General features: G+C 33.1%; 1 protein-coding gene and 1 long non-coding RNA gene across 2 annotated transcripts in view; one reads left to right on the forward strand and one right to left on the reverse strand.

Annotated features, from left to right (window-relative positions):
- LOC116590379 overlaps positions 1–13,117 on the reverse strand; it is a 158,113-nt gene that overhangs the window by 86,138 nt on the left and 58,858 nt on the right. The gene's annotated exons all lie outside the window — the stretch shown is intronic.
- SLITRK3 (SLIT and NTRK like family member 3) overlaps positions 1–13,117 on the forward strand; it is a 100,723-nt gene that overhangs the window by 5,794 nt on the left and 81,812 nt on the right. The window contains exon 2 of the mRNA XM_032342039.1: positions 2,464–2,546. The gene's annotated coding sequence lies outside the window, so the exon portion shown is untranslated. The remainder of the gene's footprint in view (positions 1–2,463; positions 2,547–13,117) is intronic.

Here is a 13,117-nt window from a genome sequence, read left to right on the forward strand (position 1 = left end):
AAGAGCATGCCACCGTACAAAATGTAATAGAACAACAGCATGGGCATAGATCACCTCTATCTTTACCAATGTGAGAAATACAATGGATATACTCTAATCTGGTGAAAAATTAAAAGCATATAGTGTCTTTATATGAATCTTTTACTCAAAGCTTGTGAACACACAAAATTGTTAGTCATTCTTAAAATTTCATTTATTTTATTTTTTTTTTTTTAGCTAAAACCTAAATCCTTTTGCCATATGTACAGAGTAGCTCTGATACAGAAGCTTTCCTCAAGAAAAAGATCCTCACCCCTGGAAGTGTAAAATATTTTTCTACATTTTATCTTCTCTATTAAGAGGAATTCTCTTGAATTATGTATTCAGGATTCCTGATTTTAAATAGAGCACATCTTCTAACCACTTTGTTAACTGCACTTAGTTGCTGCAGGTTGATACCCCAGGATACACCCCTCTCTTTAAAGAGAGATTCAGAGAAGTTACAGTCATTAAAGAAAATCACACCTAATTGAGACTTCATGATCTGAAGTCTTGAAATAACATTTAAACGGGAAATCTTTATAGAAAGTATGGAGAATTATCTTAAATATTTCATGCTAAGAACAAATATTTCATTACTTTGCTTATTTGAACCTTTCTGTGATGAGCAGATCTTCAATTTTAAAAATAACATTATGTTTAAAATGCTGATAGACATATAGTCTTTCATAACTCTAGATCCAAATGTAGAGCATGAAGACCCATGAGATAAAGCAGTACTATTTCTAGGCACATAAAGAGTGGGCAATTTAACATAGCACCGGGAATTTTGATTTCTGGAAATTATGTCATTGGATTGAGTTTGGGGCATCTACAGACTTGAATGCTAATGACAGCTAAAATATATATATATATATTTTTTTAGTTTTTATTTATTTGTCAGACAGAGAGAGACAGGAGAAAGAGAGCACAAGCATGGGGAGTGGCAGGCAGAAGGAGAAGCAGGCTCTCCGGTGAGCAAGGAGCTTGATTAAGGACTGGATTCCAGGAGCCTGGTATCAGGACTTGTGCCAAACGCAGACACTTAACTGACTGAGCCACCCACGCGTCCCTCAGCTGAAATAGTCTTATAAAACTTTATCATTTACAAAATGTTTTCACAACTTCTAAAGAAAAAGGCAACATAAATATCCTGAATCTTACTTATTAATAATAAATAGCATTTATTTAATGTTTAGTTGATCCTATTTTAGTCCTGTATTTAAAGTCTGAAGGCTCAGCATGGTTAATTAACTTGCTGTAAATAGTACAACTTGTAAATGTTAAAGTCCGAAATCAAATTCAGGGCTTAAAGTGGGTGATAACTTCTACACACACAAAAAATTAATATATTTATGAATTCATTTTAAAATAACAAAAATGAACTCATTACATGTTAATATAAAAACACTTCTAAGAACAAAACAAAATTATGCTCTATATAACATAAAATACTGAGAAGCACATCATTATGCATTTTTAAAAAACTTATTATTTATTTGACAGACAGAGATCACAAGTAGGCAGAGAGGCAGGCAGAGAAAGAGGAAGGGAAGCAGGCTCACCTCTGAGCAGAAAGCCCGATTCGGGGCTCGATCCCAGGATCCTGGGATCATGACCTGAGCTGAAGGCAGAGGCTTTAACCCACTGAGCTACCCAGGCACCCCATCATTATGCACTTTTGCAAATCTCTTTATGTCTTAGTAGAAGGCAGCTCAACACGTCTTTGGCATTTGGTCAGTAAGCCCCTATAAAGACCCAACTGAAGACTCACACGATTGAAAGTAAGAAGGAAATAAAACCTTAAAACTATTAATAAATTAGTTTTGACCTCTCAGTATCCCTGAAAGAATCTCAGAGATACCCAGAGTTCGATTTTGTCTCCACAGCCCTGGGTTTAGAAGGTCTGTATGGGTCTTTTCAATTATGTAGTCCCAAATCTTAACTGGTGATTTACATCTCTGAAACTAGGATTTTGCTATGGGGTATGATCAGTCATTACTATTATTTTTAAAGCCATCTTGAATCAGCATTGAAGAAGACAGCATGAAAGGAATACAAGGAGAATTCAAAAAAACTACAGTAATAAGAAATACACAACAGTGATAACAGGAGTGCAGAGTAGAATAGATTCCAAAGCCAATCTAAATAGAATCAGGTCCATGGTTGGAGCTGAACTGAATACAGATGGCATAAATGCATGATTGGATATTGATTAGCTCAAAGTCACCAACAAGAAACTGACAGATGATTAAATATTTGCCAATGAAAGTCCAGTCCTACGACATACAGCTATCCAGCTAAATGAGGACCACAGATATTTGCTACTGCCTTGCTGTTAGAATACTCTACCCGGTTTTCTTAGAAGATAAGCTAAAATAATTGGAAATCAAGGGAAAGCAATGACTTTAAAAATGATATACCTGTCAAACATTTTTCACCCAGGATGAAATATGTTGTAAGACAGAAGTCCTTGAACGGGGGACAGAAGTTTCATATCCTCTACTAACTACCTGAGAGAGATAGAGGTAAGTATCTTAATCTCTCTAGCCTCAGTAATTCTAAATGAAGGAGATAAACAGAATGATATCTAACGTTTTTTTAAGTCCAATATGCAATGTAACAAACAACAGAGAAGAAGACATTAGGAAACATCTGATTAATGTCAATAAAATTAAATCATAAGATATATTTGATACCTTGATTTTGTTGGAAGATGCTCTCATTATTTTATCATTATTTTTGGTATTCTTTAAAATCTTTTCAGAATATATATCGAAGCATATTTAAACTACTGTAAAAACAGTTTGATTTCCTTTTAGGAATTGAAAGTGAGAGGGAAGTATCTAATTTAAAAATAGTAGTCTCCCCTTATCTGTGGGGGATAAGTTCCAAAATCCCCAGGGGATGCCTGAAACCCCAGATAGCACTGAACCTTCTACTATATTTTTTCCTATAAGTACATGCCTATGACAAGTTAATTTATAAATTAGACCCAGTAAGAGAGCAGCAATAATAATAACAAAAAAGGGACAATTTTAATAATATACGGTAATTAAAGTTTTATGAATGTGGTCCCTCTTTCTCAATCTCATACTGCACTGTAATCACCCTTTTGTGATGATGTGAGAAGATAAAATCCTACATGATGAGATGAAGTGAGGTGAATGATGTGGGCACTATGACATGGCATTAAGCTACTAGGGACCTTCCAATGATACATGAGAAAGAGGATCATCTGCTTTTGAACCTAGGATGAACTCAGATACTGAGATGAACTCAGATACTGAAACCGTGGAAAGTGAAACCACAGACCGGCAGAACTGTATACCAGTGGGAATTAGGGGAGAATAAGATGAAACATACGTTCTGGGTCAGGAAAGACAAAGTAGAACCGTCTCAAGGAGTCAAAATCAATCCCTGTAATGAGAGAGCAAGCATAAATGGCCAAAGAAAAAGAAAGTAGATCCTATGAGGAATTGAAAAATTAAGTAGAGAGAAAATCACACAAAAATTTGCATCTTCTGTGGCCTGGAGCAAGGAAAAGGGATAGGGAACATGGAAGATGTTTCCAAGAAGGAAATGAAATAAACTGAAGCAGAATCTACTGCATTTAAATTCATCATAAAAACTCTTCAGGGGTGCCTGAGTGGCTCAGTGGGTTAAGCCTCTGCCTTTGGCTCAGGTCATGATCTCAGGGTCCTGGAATCGAGCACCGGCGTCAGAGTTGGTGTCATTAGGCTTTCTGCTTAGCAGGGAGCCTGCTTCCCCGACTCTCTCTTTCTGCCTGCCTCTCTGCCTACTTGTGATGTCTATCTGTCAAATAAATAAACTCTAAAAAAAAAAAGCACACAAACAAACAAACAAATAAAACAACAACAACTCTTTAGATTAAAAAGAACTGAGAATGCAGATGCAAACTGTTACTACATTCTAAGGAAAAAAGATCAATATAAAAAGAGACTTACACCATACAGAACCTCGTAAATTTTTGATTTATAAAGACAGATAAATTTGAAATTTATAAATAGAAAAGGAAATAACAAGTTAACTTCAGATTTCCCCTTTGCAGAAAACAATGAAGTAATCTGACAGGAGTTTAAAGAAAATATTAAAAATCAGAAATTTTATACACCTGCAAGTGAATTCCCATTCATACAGAAAACTAACAGACATTCTCAGATATATATGGGCTCAGAATAATGGCCTTAAAAGTCTTCTTAAATGCAAAATAAAAATGTATTGAATCTAACTCCCCAAAAATTCAAGAGGTAACAATTCAAAATTTAAAAATAAAAAAAGATTCGTGATATTAACAAATTACTTTTATTCTATTTAGATCCTAGGGTCAAAAATTAATTCTGCAGCCTAAACTGTAAGGTTTAATCCTGTAATACTACCTTAAGTTGCTTCTTTTTGCTTCTTTCCCTGTACAAGGAAATACCTCTTGAGCACACATCCTTCATCAAGGCTGCCGATGGAGACTTTCTCCCGATAGAAGCCTAAAACATGAAACGGTGTTTTTCTCTTTCTTCAGGCACTTGCTAATAATATCCAAACTACACAGTTGAGCTCCTAGGCTCAGTGAATTATTAAACAAAGTTTTGTTTTGTTTTGTTTGCCTCATTCATGTTATTAGTTTGCTTGGAGCAACATAAAAGCAATTGTAATAGCCAACAAACTTAATTAATGATTTTTTTTTGATAATTAAAACTCATATTGAATTATTTTATCCATTATGTTGCCTTTATTTTGATTGAAAATAAAAATAAATCACTAGGATGTGATATTATCTGTTATTTAGCATTTAGTTCCCTTTTCATGTGTTCCTGAATCTCAGACAGTGATGTTCCTTCAATAACTATGTAACATATAAATATATCAACATATAAATATGCGTGCATGTACAAGAACAGTACAAAAGAAGTATACCAAAAATATTATTTAAGACTAGCAAAATTCTAGACTTTTTCATATTTTTAATGTACACTCTTTTTTAAAGTGAAAATTTTGTTTTCATACATATAAAACTAGTCAATATTTAAAATTTTGTATATAGGAAATAATCACACCTAAATAAGACTAAAAACTATAGCTAAAATATTAATAGTAGTTTTCTCTAGATATCATTGTGAATATTTTTGTTTATAAAATTTTAAATTTTATACCTTCCCATATTTGTCAAATGTCCCACAAAAAACATTTTTATAATGTCAGAAATGCATTAATGAGCATGTACACATTGTCATTTTAATTTATTTTCTTGTCATGACTGGGCCTACCTGGCATTTTGGAACATGCCGTTAGAGTCCTTCATGGGTACTTGCTTATGTCAGTTTTGTGTATCTTTCTCCTCAACTAAACTGTGATCTCCTACAAGAACAAATCTGGTCTGTCCTTGACATCAACAGGATACATGAGTACAAAGGCAGGCACACACTCATACATCTTAATATGTAAAACCATAAATTAAGCAAACTGCAAAATAATATATGTTCTATCCTCTTACTTTAGCAGGTATACCTTTCTAATGACAACAGCAAAAAAAATACGCATCAAGAAATCATTTTCAGAGGATTAAGTTAGTATCATAGCAAAGATAAATAACTGTAGTTATCACTACACATGTCAGGATGCTGTGTGGATAAGCAACTAAGCTACTAATGCTAGAATGTATAAATACATATGTACACTCACACACAATATTTTTAGTATATGCATATACTAAAATATGTATATGTATATATTATATATAGTGTTACTATTTCATGAATAATTACATAGCTATTTCATAAAACATTTTTCTTGCCTTCATTTTCAGCAAAATCACTTATTGGTGATAATAATAAAGATTTTAACACAATGATCTAAAAAAATAAAAAATGTAATTATTCCCAAGTATGTGAAAATTCAATATACTTTAATGCAATATGTAATTAAAATTAAATGGAAAAAAATAAAAATGTGTTCATATATTTATTATTCAAAAATATGCAAGACTTTCTAGTAAAATAAAAAGAAATATAATTAGTGAATATCAGACATTTTAAAATTTTAGTGTTTTATTTCATGAAAATATTACTTAAATAATTATTTTTGTAAAAGTAGAACTATTCACAAGTCTATCATTCATTCAGTGTCCACCTACTTATCATGTAAAGAATTGGTATCACACTATCTGGATATAACCTCTAGATTTACATTATTCAAATTAATATTTATATGAATTGTTAAACATTGAAAAATTTTTCAGCCAGAAAGTGCAATACTTGTAAAAAACCTGTTTATTCTGGGCCACCTGCATGGGTCAGTCCTGTTAAGTCTCCAACTCTTGGTCTCAGCTCAGGTCTTGATGTCAGGGTCATGAGTTCAAGCCCTGCGCTAGGCTCCAAACTGGGCATGGAGCCTAGCTAAAAAAATAATAATAGGGGCGCCTGGGTGGCTCAGTGGGTTGGACCTCTGCCTTTGGCTCAGGTGATGATCTCAGGGTTCTGGGATTGAGACCCACATCCGGCTCTCTGCTCAGCAGGGAGCCTGTCTCCCCAACCCCCGCTCTCTGCCTGCCTCTCTGCTTACTTGTGTTCTCTCTCTGTCAAATAAATAAATAAAATCTTTTTTAAAAAATTTCTGGTATTTCTGAGTACCTTAAGGATTACAAATTGGATAACAAAAGGAGGCAAGAATGTGGACGCTCAACATTCCTGGGAAACTACTTCACTACTTAAGAACCTAACACATTCATATTGGCTAAAAAATGATTTTCAAAATTATTGTTTCTAAATGCTTTTACTCCTCACATTTCCTCTGCATTCTGAAGAAGTATGTCACTCTTTAGTACTGGAAATATTTCCTACCTTCTTTGAAGTATATAGAGTATGCATTTGAAAGTTCATAGTCTTAAAAATGTCATTACAATGATATTACAAAAAATAAATACTGACAGTCTTTTTCAAAAGCAAGTCCACCTTTACTTCTGCAAGGGAATATTTACACTATACATTCAAAACATACATCCTTTCATGAATCCAGAGTTTATATCTTTCTGTTCTATAAATATACATATATATATTTTTTTAAGTAAACTTTATACCCAAGGTAGGGCTTGAACTCACAACCCCTAGATCAAAAGTCACATGCTTTACCAACTCAGCCAGCCAGGTGTCCCACCGTGCTAGAAATGTCTTCATTTTCATAATCATGGAACATTATTTAGCACAATTGTGCAACTAAGAGAGATTATGAATGCTAAAAGCTACTGATTAAGGAAAAAAGTATTTTTTTACTGTCAATTTGTTGATGCAAATATCAGGCAATGTCACTCTATCATGGTCATGTCTCAAAATATCTTTATTTTTATTCCAACATAAGAAAGACTCTGTAAAGTATTTGTGTATTTCAAGATGATTTCACTGAAATCAGCACAGGGTTTCAATAAGGTAATCAAATCCTTCAGAGACTCTTCTAAATTTAATTTGTAACTTGTAAGGTATTTTACATTCTCTTTAAAATAATACCTGACAGAAATAAAAAAATAAAAAAAATAAAATAACACCTGACAGAAATAAAATATTAAAAGATTTCCTTCTTAGTCCCCAAAGACGTAACAGTAGACCTTATTCTATTTTGCCCTGAGTCAACGAAAGTATTAATGTAAATACTACAACTCAGCATGTTCCAAAGCTGACAGTTATCATCTAAGGGTTAAAAAAAAAAAAAGCTAGAAAAGTAAATTTTAGTACCTCATTGTGAACCTTGAAAATTAAAGAGTCATTAAGTTTGCTATAGATTTATATATATATATATATATATATATATATATATACACACACACAATTATATAATATATGCTTAATACATAAGTATATAATACAATTTATAATATATACATGTATTTCAGTGAACTATTCTCAATATATCTGTGTTTATATGCCTACTCAAATGGTTCCAAAAATATTTTCTTTAGGAATAAGGTTTTATTTTATACTCATAACTTTTAGTTTATATGATAAAATACCATTTTTCCCTGCTGTAAACACTCACTTTAAATTCCAGCTAAATGAATTGAAAAATGCCATTGTTAGTTTTTCTCAATAGCTAACATAATTTTGCTTTCCTAAAAAATCCAAAACTGACAGGAACTTACAGTTTTAGAAACAGATCAGAGTTTTCAGTTAATTTTATTTGAGTTTTGGCTTATTCTGAAAGAGTCTTTCTGCTACAATGTATATTTTCTATAGAATGGATTAGTCATTTACAATTCCTAAATAGGAGAATAATGTCAATATAATGTGCAAATTGCATTGATTCATACATGATATTCCCTAGCACTTGAGTGCTTTGTGCCGAATAACAGAGTCCAGTACGCCATGAAAGAATACGTTATTTTATGTGGTACCCACTGAGCCCACAATCAACCTATTAGATCATGTTGGAAAATTCTTCTGGCTTGGAAAATAATTATTATATAGTATGCCATCATACTTGTGTACTGGGTGAAATGGTAGCTACAAAAAGATATGTCCATGTACTACTTCTTGGAACCTATGAGTATTGTCTTGTTTGGAAAAAGGGTCTTTGCAGATGTAATAAAATCTTGAGGGGCGCCTCTGTGGCTCAGTCCTTTAAACATCCAACTCATGATTTAGGCTCAGGTCATGATCTCAGGGCTGTGAGATCAGCCAGTCCAGTGTTGGGCCCCACACTCCGCAGGAAGCCTACTTAAGATTCTCTCTCTCCCTCTCCCTCTGACCGCGCCCCTCCCCTGTCGCACACAGACACACGCACTCTCTCTGGAAAAAAAAAAAAAAAGAAGAATTTTGAGATAAAGATATCATCCTGGATGGTCCCTACCTCCAATGATGTCCCTTATAAGAGGAAGGCACAGTGAAATTTCGGACAGAAGAGGACAGAGCACAGGGCCGTCCAAAAGTAAAGGCAGGGCCGGAATACTGCAACCACAAACTGAAAGAGGCAAACAACAGAATTTCCCTCTAGAGGTTCCTGGGAGGAAGACTTGCCCTGCTGACACCTTGATTTAGATCTATGACCACCAAAATTGTGAGAAAATAAATGTTTGTTGTTCTAAGCCACTCAGTTTGTAGTAATCTGTTATGGCATCCTCAGGAAACTAATACATCTTGTAATTTTTATTTTTGTTTTTATAACAAAGCAACCTAACTGAAACCTTTCTTATTCATCCTTTCAGAGCTGACTTTCATTTCTTTTTGTAAGTAAAATCCTATAACATACTGCAATATTCATACTTATTAGGAATTTCATATATCTTTTTACTGCAGCAGTATATTTATAAGTACTGTCATTTGTTTTTATGTTCCAATTACAAAGTTTTACTGATTCTGAGTGGCCTTGCCTAGCCTTAATTTTACTACAAAGGCATGTCATTTTTAGTAAGAGATTTTGCAAAAGAGCTCAGATTTTCTTAAAGAATGATTACTTTGTGAGATAATAGAAATGCCCATATTTTATGTGACTAGATAGCCCCACCAAAAAATTTAATTCTACATAAAAACTGACAACTTAAAATGTTACTAATTATTTAAAACTTTTCCATAATTTCTGGTATACACAATGTCATAGAGAAAAAGAACTGGATGTGATCTTGATGATCATTTAGTGTAACTTCCAGAACAATGGAGGAAACCTCTTTATGATATTTCTATTAGCTTATCATCCAATAACTGATTGACGATTTCTATTGACAGAACACTCACAACTTCACCATATAGCCCACTCAAACTAGAGACTTGTAACCATCTATGGTTTCTAAATTATAACTTTTTGAAATATATTTAAATTTTACTTTTTCATTTTTACTTTCATTTATATTTACATTTTTTCTCTAAGTTTACATATTTAAATAGATTTAAATAGTCTTCCTTTAGGTAAAATAAAAGTTGATAGGGTGACTGAGAATTTGCTACAGTGAAAATATAAATATAGAGAAGTAATAAAATTCTCTAAGTAGAATTTGATTTGGATAAAACCACCCAAATGTTCGGGGCGCCTGGGAGGCTCAGTCATTAAGCGTCTGCCTTCAGCTCAGGTCATGATCCCAGGATCCCGGACTCAAGCCCTGCATCTGGTGAGCCTGCTTCTCCCTCTCCTTATGCCTGCTGCTCCCGCTGCTTGTGCTCTCCTCTGTCAATAAATAAATAAAATCTTAAAAAACAAAAAAACAAAACAAAACCCAAATGTTCATCTGATGAATGGATAAACAAAATGTGGTATATTCACATGATAGAATATTATTCAGCAATATAAAATGGTACGATATGGATGAGCCTTGAAAATATTATGCTAAATGAAAGAAACCAGATACAAACATACACACTTTTTAAAATTCCACTTTTATGAAATATCCAGAATAGACAAATCTATGGATCAGATAGATTTGTGATTGCCAAGGCCTGGCAGTAACGGGGAATGTGAAATGACTGCTAATGGGTTTCTTTTTGAGGTGATGATAATTTTCTAATATTAGGTAATTGTAGATTTGCAGCTCCATGAATACATTAAAAACTACTGAATAAACATTTTAAAATGTGAATTTTATGTTAAATGGATTATACCTCAATAAGGTTGTTATAAATCATACAAACATAACACATAAAACCAAACAAAAATAAATAAATAAAACGAGATCTACAAGGTACCAGCAATTATGAGAATGGAAGCAGGGGATTAGCAAAGGGAATATGGATAGAGCTGAGAGCTTAAGCACTTCACATCACCTATGAATTAATGATATTCCTTAAAAACTTGTGCAGCTAATCAGTACACAACAGCCCAAACTAGGTAAGGGTTGTGCACCTTCCAGTTCAAAGGCAAATGAAAGGACACTGTCTAAAGTCTGTGGTAGAAGAGGCTGGGCCTTATGGACCCTTGCAACCCATTAACCAGATGTCCTTTCCAGAAAAATCCTACATTGTGAGAAACTGAAGGATATAGAATCTACATTGAGAAGATTCAGATAGAATTGGGAAAGAAAAAGAGAGCTAACAAGATTTCAAAAATGCATGGCTATATAATTTTTTAACATCCATAAAAGTAACAGAAATCCTAAAGATATAAAGTTAGGAAGGCTATCTTGATTTATCTCTTAAGAGTATAGAAATAAAAAGTAATTTCATCTGTACCTAAGCAAATATATTATAAATGAAATAAAAATAAGAGCAGAGTGACTTACTTATAGTAAATAAGACACATCCAAAAATTTAAAAAACTGACTTTGTATTTCAAAACAAACTACAGAAACTTAATAAAATGATAGAAAACAAACTTTAGAATTAAGAAAAAACATGATGTGATTGGAGAGACAAAATTGCAGATCTTACATAATTTAAGAAATAATTAGAAGAAAAAAGAGACCATTTCAGAAATAGAAACTAAATTAGAAGTTTTACACCTCCTCTTAAAAGAAGTAGGAGATGGAAAGGAGGAAATTGTTTTAATCAAAAAGAAGAGAATAAATAGATACAAACTACTTAAAAGATATTCAGAAACAGAGGCAAATAAAATCAAAGCAATGGTGTGTAACAAACATCAAAAACTAAAATTTCAGAAACATTTTTCTGAAATAAAAGAAGACTTGAAACAATGTATTAAAATAAGACTTACTTGAGAAAGTTGACCCAGAAGAGCCAAAATAAGACGTATACTGGTAAAGACAATGGACTAAAAAATGAGCACTTTTTTTTTCCTTAAGGACATTAATACCAAGTGATTTAAAGACAATACGGTTGCTACCAGATTTTTCAAATTTAACATGCCAGAAAACAATAGAATAATACATTTATGGAATTCAAGGAAAGAAAATGTGAGCTAAAAATTTTATTTGCAACCAAAGTGACTTTTAGGTCAATAAGCTACGAGCTGTTGTGAACGGAATGCTGATCTTAATGAGCCCTTCTATGAGAGCAAGCTTCCTACAAGAAAAATGATTGAATAAACCTGCAGATGATATTTGTAGCAAATATTAAGTATAAACTATACCTAAAATTAAATGATGGCATTTATTTTGAAATTACATGCAAATTCCGCCAACTCAAAATTTATCATTGTATAGACTGACATTCTTCTATTAGGATAAATAATGATTCAGTTTGCATACTCACTTATTTTATAATCCCAATGCAATTATGCCACATTAATTTTTAAAATATTTTATTTATCTGTTTATTTCAGGGAGAGAGAGTGAGAGGGAGAGTGTACAGGAGGATGTGGGGGGAGATGCACAGGGGAATGGAGACAGACAAACGGACTTGGCTGAGCATGTAGCCTGATTGGGGTCAGGATACCACCATCCTGAGATTACAACCTGGGCTGAAACCTAGAGTCCGATGCTTAACCAACTGAGCCACCCAAGTGCCCCATGCCACACTGACATTAAATCAACATTTGCTGCTGTCATTATGAATAGTTAAATATTGTCATCCTTCAGACAGTGCACTCTACTTAAATTTTGTTTTTCTTTTTGGACAAAGTCTCTTTTTAATGGAGCTTGTAATTATTATTTTTTACATGCTTTAAGTTTTCACTGGTCCTTTATAAATTATCTTCTCACATCATGTAATAGTCCCTCAACTATATTTTCTCTTTATACCCTTCTTTAATTCAAGTAAAATAGTGGATTCAGTAATCTGTGAGATCAAATATCATATATTCTATCATTTTCTCCTCTAGCTCCCAATGGACCTAGAGAGGCATATAGCTTTCAAAATCTTCACAGTATAGCTGTGGCCTCAAACATCCCATCACTGTAATTCTGAGAATTTTCTTCCAAAACTGCATAGAGAGAGGTTGCATATTGCAGGCTTTACAAACACCAACTTTGAAGTCAATTGTAACTGAGTTCAAATTCTACTTCTCAGGGGTGTTTTGAGGATCAGTGATTTAATATACGTAAAATAGTGAGAGTTGTTAATTTATAAAGTTAAATGACATATAATATTTTTAAGTAAAACTTTGCTCCCTGCACCACATTTACGGCTTCCTCTTTTTTGGCTTCATCTATTGTTTTGGTAGAACAGATGTTTTAGGAACTTCTTGAGGAAGGATGGAAAATAAACTGTTGAGATGT

This window comes from Mustela erminea, chromosome 1, assembly GCF_009829155.1.
Source record: "Mustela erminea isolate mMusErm1 chromosome 1, mMusErm1.Pri, whole genome shotgun sequence".
Lineage (NCBI taxonomy): Eukaryota > Metazoa > Chordata > Mammalia > Carnivora > Mustelidae > Mustela > Mustela erminea.